The sequence below is a fragment of the Galeopterus variegatus genome, unplaced genomic scaffold (assembly GCF_000696425.1).
Source record: "Galeopterus variegatus unplaced genomic scaffold, G_variegatus-3.0.2 Scaffold6821, whole genome shotgun sequence".
Lineage (NCBI taxonomy): Eukaryota > Metazoa > Chordata > Mammalia > Dermoptera > Cynocephalidae > Galeopterus > Galeopterus variegatus.
Window position 1 is genome coordinate 24,482 of NW_007732932.1, and position 7,687 is coordinate 32,168.

Here is a 7,687-nt window from a genome sequence, read left to right on the forward strand (position 1 = left end):
CTTCCTTTGAGAAATGCCTATTCAGCTCCTTTGCCCATTTTTAAATTGGGTTACTTGGTTTTTGCTGTTGTTTGAGTTCCTTGTATATTCTGGATATTAATCCTTCATCAGATGTATATTTTGCAAATATTTTCTCACACCCTGTTGGTTGTCTTTTCACTTCGCTAATTGTTTCTTTTGCTGTGCAGAGTTTTTTATTTTGATATAATCCCATTTGTTTATTTTTCCTTTTGTTGCCTGTGCTTTTGGTGTTGTATTCATAAAGTCTGTACCCAATCCTACTAAAACTCCTCAAGAAAAAGCAAGTTGATAAGTTATTTTTTAAAATTTATTTTGTATTAGCATATCCATTATTACAAATTGTAATTATTCTTTATGCCCCTTACCTGACCAGTCACTCTCCAACTCCCTTCCCTCCCTCCCCCACCATCTCTAGCATCCTTAGATTTGTTCTGTCCTCTTGAAAGTTTCATGTATTAGTGTGGTCTTTCTTTCTTTCTTTCTTTCTTTCTTTCTTTCTTTCTTTCTTTCTTTCTTTCTTCTTTCCTTCCTTCCTTCTTAGCACCCACTTGTGAGCAAGCGCATGTGGCATTTCTCTTTCTGTGTCTGGCTTATTTCTGTTATAATTTTCTCCAAGCTCACCCATGTTTCTGTGAATGGCAGATTTTCATTCTTTTTTATAGCAGAGTAGTATTCCATTGTGTATATACACCACATTTTCCTTAACCAGTCATCCATCAATGGACATTTAAGTTTGTTCCATAGTTTTGCTATCATAAATAGAGCTGTGATGAACATGGGGGTGCAGCTGTCCCTTTGACATGATAATTTCCATTCCTTTAGATATACACCCAGGAGTGGGACAAATTGATAAATTCTTAATGTGGGAATTATATTCACATTGCTATATGTCTGTGTACTGGTTCACTCAATAATGCATTTACCTCAGAAGCTCTGATTATTCACACAGGCAAATTCAAATATGTGGAAAAGTGGATTTCTTTTGAAAATTCACCATGGCGTGCTCTGAGTGCTGAGGTTAGGTGATCAGAATTCCTGCTTTGATGAAGTTATTCAAATCTACATGTTGTCACTACAGGAAAAAGAGCTCCTTCCAAATGATTTTTTGCAAGGAAATGAACACCTTGAGCATGATGTTCACTTCCCTTGAAAGAACACCACATTTATTTATTTATTTATTGTAATTGACATATTGTAATTATACATACTTATGTGGTACAAACTGATGTTATGATACATATATATGTTGTATAATGATTGGGTCAGGGTAGTTTGTGTATCCATCACCTCATGCATTTATCATTTCTTTGTAGTGAAAACATTCAAAAGCCTCTCCTCTAGCTATTGCATAATATACAAAACTTAACTGTTAACCTTAGTCACCCTGCTGAAGAACATCACATTGTGATAAGTGAAAATACCTTTTTTCTTGGCAAAGAACCAACTGCACCCAGAGTATACTTTTTAATAATAAAAGAATATAAACTGATGAATTGAATGTAAAATGGAGGACTGCCATCTACAAACCCCTATGCATGTGTATAATTTTTTAGGCTGATGCATTTATATCATGTATATCTAGTATTGGGGTTGAAACTACTTGGCAAACAGGATCCTTCTACTGTTTCTCCACCTCATGAGCCATGGATCCTCTGTCCCTGGAGGTAGAGACCTTGACTGGCCTCAGTCACTGGGGAGGATGTCAGTCCCTCAGATGGGAAACCAGGAGGGAATGGTAAGTTATTTACAGACAGTCAAACTGGGATGTATTAATATTTGTCTTAGTGAAATTGTTAAGATTTGTGCTCTGGGGTCAGCAAGACCTGGTTTCTAATGCTGGCTCTACCACTTGCTACCTGGGTAGGTCACTTAACCTCTTTATATTTCAGTTTTGTCAAAATGGGGATATTAGCTACCTTCCAGGATAACCGTGAAGATTTAATGAGATAATTCATACCAAGTTCCTAGCATAGTGTCTGGCACACAGGAAGGGTGATGAAGGGCAACTGTTGTTATCATTATTGTTATTGCTGTTGCTGCTACTATTACTTTTTGAGAGAAAGTAAGGGAAGGGATTTTGTTCATATTTGGACCGAGGACTCAAGAAGAATCAATGCTTCCCTGGGGTTAGATACAGTGACAACAGTGGGAATTGAAGTTAACATACCTTGGGGGTAAAGTGAAATGGGATAGATTTGGGCCACTTAATAAGTACCCACTTCCCTGTCAAAGCCTGTATTGACTTTTATGAAGGGAGGTGGCTTTCCCTGACAACTTCTTCATTTGTGTCTACTTTCAGTTTTTTTTTTTTTTTTTTTTTGGAAACAACTCAGGGAATTTGCCCATATTTTAACAAACAAACAAAAAAAGAAAGAAATTCTAATGGTACAACTTTACAGCTGGCCAGTTAGCTCAGTTGGTTAGAGTGGAGTGCTATAACACCAAGATCAAGGGCTCAGATCTCCATACTGGCCAGCTACCAAAAAAAAAAAAAGATAAATGACGCTACAACTTCAGGCCACAGACAGCAGGTAGGAGAAGAGACGTTAATTATTATGAAATAAAAAAAAAAAATAGGACTTCTGCTCCAAGGTGACAAGTTGAACCTGTACATTTTTCTCTCCTACTCTTCACAAATCCCATTGAAATAACGAAAGCAATATAAAAGAAAAACAATTCTATACCAGTGCTGGAAAACCAGGAAGGATACAAACAAAACATCAAAATGTTTTCGAACTTTTGGAAGATAATATGTAGATAGAATTGTATTTACAGGGTAAAAACAAACAAAAAAACTCCAGACAAAGCTGAGATACAAGCATCTCCAATGCAGTGAAATGGGACCTTCCTAGAGCATGGCAAGAGCCTTCTGCCCTGCAGAGCTCACCACTCCCTCAAATTCCAGCAGGATCTAGAGCAGGGAGATGTCGAGCAGGGAAGGTGGGAGCTCCGCAGAGACCACACACCCTGTGGTGCTGGCGCACGACCCAGCAGGTAGGCCTCACTGCTGCCACCCAACTCCATCCCCAGCCCAGCCGAGTGCATGCTGACCAGAGAGGTGGCTCCCTGGAGAGGCCCAAGACCCGAGGCAACCACAAATGCAAGGCACTAGTGGCCAACTGAGCATACACTGAGGTACCCATACCAAATTGGCAACCCCAGCAGCACCCTAGCCAGACAATAGTGTCAAACCAGTGGAATGTGAAAACCCCTGCCACAATGACTAAATATCAAAGGAAAGCTATCGAAAGTATGAAAAATCAAGAAAGTACACCACCAAAGGGTGATAACTCTAAAGCTCTAGATTCTATAGAACAAGAAGCCCTTGAAATTTCTGACAAGGTATTCGAGTGATAATTCTAAGGAAACTGAATGAATACAAGAAAACTCAGGTAGACAACTTGATGAAATGAGGAAAAGTATACAGGACCTGAAAGAAGAAATGTACAAGGAAATCAATGCCCTGAAAAAGAATGTAGCAGAGCTTTCCAGGCAGAAGAATTCATTCACCGAAATAAAAAAACACAAGAGAGAGTTTAACTGGCATGCTTGCAGAAGTAGAAGAGAGAACTTCTGACCATGAAGACGGGCTGTTTGAAATAACACAGACATACAAAAAAAAAAGAAAAAGAAAAAAAGAATTAAAAGCATTGAAGAAAATCTAAGAGAGATATCAGAGAACATTAAGTGCTCAAATATCCGAGTCATTAGTATTCCAGAAGGGGAGGAAAAAGGAGATTGCATTGAAAAAATATTCAACAAAATAGTGGAAGAAAACTTCCCAGTTTTGGACAAGACACACATCTTTAGATTCAGGAACCTCAAAGATCCCCAAACGTATTTAACCTAAAAAGGTCTTCTCCAAGACATGTCATAGTCAAACTGGCAAAATTCAAAGACAAAGAGAAAATCTTAAAAGCTGCAAGAGAGAAGCATCAAATCACCTATAAGCGAGCCCAATTCAGACTAACATCAGACTTTTCATCACAAACCCTAAAAGCCAGAAAGGAATAGGATAATATATTCAAAATAGTAAAAGACAGAGCTTGCCAGCGAAGAATACTCTACCCTGCAAGGCTATCCTTCTGAAAAGAAGGGCAAATAGTATATTTCTCAGACAAACAAAAACTGCAGGGGTTCACTACAACATGCCCACCCTTGCAAGAAATTCTTAAGGGAGTACTGGGTTTGGTACCTGAAAAATAACTACCACTGCCATAAAAACCCGAGAAAAATCAAAACCCACTAGTGTAATAAAAATGGCATCCATGAAGAGAAAACAAATAAACAAAAAAGCTATCCACAACCAACAGAACCAACAAATACAGAAAACAAACAGTAAATCAGAAAGATAGGAACAAAAGACACCTAAGACATCCAAACAAAAATCAATAAAATGCTAGGATTAAATCAACATTTTTCAATAACAACTCTTAAGGTAAAAGGCTAAAATTCCCCAATCAAAAGACACAGACTGGCTGACTGGATTAAAAAGGAGGATCCAAGTATATGCTGCCTTCAAGAGACCCACTACACCTATAAAGACTCAGGTAGACTAAGAGTGAAAGGATGGAAAAAGATTTAGCATGCAAACAGAAATGAAAAACGAGCTGGAGTAGCTATTCTTATATCTGATAAAATAGACTTTAAACTAAAAACCATAAAAAGAGATAATGAGGGACACTACATAATGATAAAAGGATTGATTCATTAAGAAAAAATAACAATCATAAATATATATGCACCCAATGGTGGAGCAGCCAGGTTTATAAAACAAACTCAATTAGACATAAAGAAGGAAATAGACACTAATACCATAATAGCAGTGGACCTGAACACCCCACTGTCAATATCAGACAGATCAGCTATTCAAAGAATCAGTAGAGAAACACAAGATCTAAACAACACTCTAGACCAATTGGACTTGGCAGATATCTACAGAACATTCCATCCAACAACCTCAGAATATTCATTCTTCTCATCAGCACATGGCTCACTCTCCAGGATAGATCACATGTTATGTCACAAATAAAGTCACAACAAATTCAAAAAAATTGGAATTATCCCATGTATTTTTTCAGACCACAATGGATTAAAATTAGAAATCAATAAAAAATGAAACTCTGGAAACTATACAAACACATGGAAACTAAACAGCATTCTACTTAATGACATATGGGTCCAAGAAGAAATCAAGCATGAAATCAAAACATTTTTTGAAATTAATGAAAATAATGATACATCATACCAAAACCTGTGGGATACTGCAAAAGCAGTACTAAGGGGGAAATTTATCAAATCCTGTGGGATACTGCAAAAGCAGTACTACAGGGGAAATTTATTCCATTAAATGCTTACTTCAGAAGAATGGAAAGATGGCAAGTGAAAAACCTAACACTTCACCTTAAAGAACTAGAAAAACAAGAAGAATCAGTAGCCAAAGTTAGCAGATGGAAAGAAATCATTAAAATCAGAGCAGAACTTAATGAAATTGAAACCCAAAAAGCAGTACAAAGATCAACGAATCAGAAAGTTGGTTTTTTGAAAAGATAAATAAAATTGACGAATCATTAGCATGGCTAATTAAAAAAGAAGAGAGAAGATCGAAATAACAAAAATTAGAAATGAAAAAGGTGATATTACAACAGATCCATCTGAAATACAAGGAATCATTCAAGACTACTATAACCAACTCTTTGCCAACAAACTTGAAAATCTGGAGGAAATAGATAAATTTCTGGACAGACACAAGCTAACAAAACTGACCAGGAAGATACAGAAAATCTGAACAGACCATTAACAATAAAGGAGATGGAAGCTGTTATCAAAAGGCTCCCAGCAAACAAAAGCCCAGGACCAGATGGATTCACAGCAGAATTTTACCAAACATTCAAAGAGGAATTGACACCGATTCTTTACAAACTATTCCAAAAGATTGAAACAGACGCAAATCTCCCAAACTCATTCTATGAAGCAAACATCACCCTGATACTAAAACCAGGTAAAGATACAACTATAAAAGAAAACTACAGGCCAATATTCTTGATAAATATAGATGCAAAAATCCTCAATAAAATAATAGCTAACAGAATACAGCAACACATATGTAAAATTATACACCATGATCAAGTGGGATTCATCCCAGGGATGCAAGGTTGGTTCAACATACGCAAATCAATAAATGTGATACACCATATTAATAAAATCAAACACAAGGATCATACGTTTATCTCTATAGATGCTGAAAATGCATTTGATAAAATTCAGCATTCATTCATGACAAAGACCCTCTATAAGTTAGGTACAGATGGAAAGAATCTCAACATAATTAAAGCCATATATGTTACACCCACTGCCAATATCATCCTGAATGGGGAAAAGCTGAAAGCTTTTCGTTTAAGAACAGGAACTAGACAAGGATGCCCACTCTCACCACTCCTATTCAACATAGTGTTGGAAGTGCTACCCAGAGCAATCAGAGAAGAGAAGGAAATAAAGGGCATCCACATTAGAAAAGATGAAGTCGAACTCTCCCTGTATGCAGATGACATGATCCTGTATATCGAAAAGCCTAAAGCCTCTACGAAAAAAACTCTTAGAGGTGATAAATGATTTCAGCAAAGTTGCAGGATACAAAATGAACACACAGAAATCAGTAGCATTACTATTCTCCAAAGAGAAATCAAGAAAGCTTTCACATTTACAATAGCCACCAAAAAAATGAAATACTTAGGAATTGAGTTAACCAAGGATGTGAAAAATCTCTATAATGAGAACTACAAACCACTCCTGAGAGAAATTAGAGAGGATACAAGAAGATGGAATGATATCCCATGCTCCTGGATTAGAAGAATCAACGTTATGAAAATGTCCATAGTACCCAAAGTGATATACAAATTCAATGCAATCCCGATCAAAATTCCAAAGACATTTTTCTCAGAAATGGAAAAAACTATTGAGATATTGACATAGAATAACAAAAGACCACACATAGCCAAAGCAATGCTGAGGAAAAAAAAATAATAAAGCTGGAGGCATAACATCACCTGACTTTATACTACAAAGCTATAATAACCAAAACAGTATGGTATTGGCATAAAAACAGACACACTGATCAACAAATAGAATAGAGAATCCAGAAATCAACCCACACACCTACAGCCATCTGATCTTTGACAAAGGCACCAAGCCTAAGCACTGGGGAAGAGAGTGCCTCTTCAGCAAATGGTGCTTGGAGAACTGGATATCGATATGCAGAGAATGAAAGTAGACCCATACCTCTCAACATCTACTAAAATCAACTCAGAATGGATTAAAGAATTAAATATACACCCTGAAACAATAAAACTTCTTAAAGAAAACATAGGAGAAGCACTTCAGGAAGTAGGACTGGAGACAGACTTCATGAATACAACCACAAAAGCACAGGCAACCAATGGAAAAATAAATGGATTATATCAAACTAAAATGCTGCACAGCAACAGAAACAATTAACAGAGTTAAAAGACAACCAACAGAGTGGGAGAAAATATTTGCAAATTATACATCTGACAAAGGATTAATATCCAGACTATACAAGGAACTCAAACAACTTTACAAGAAAAAAACAAGCAACCCAATTCAAAAATGGGCAAAAGAGCTAAATAGGCATTTCTCAAAGGAAGAT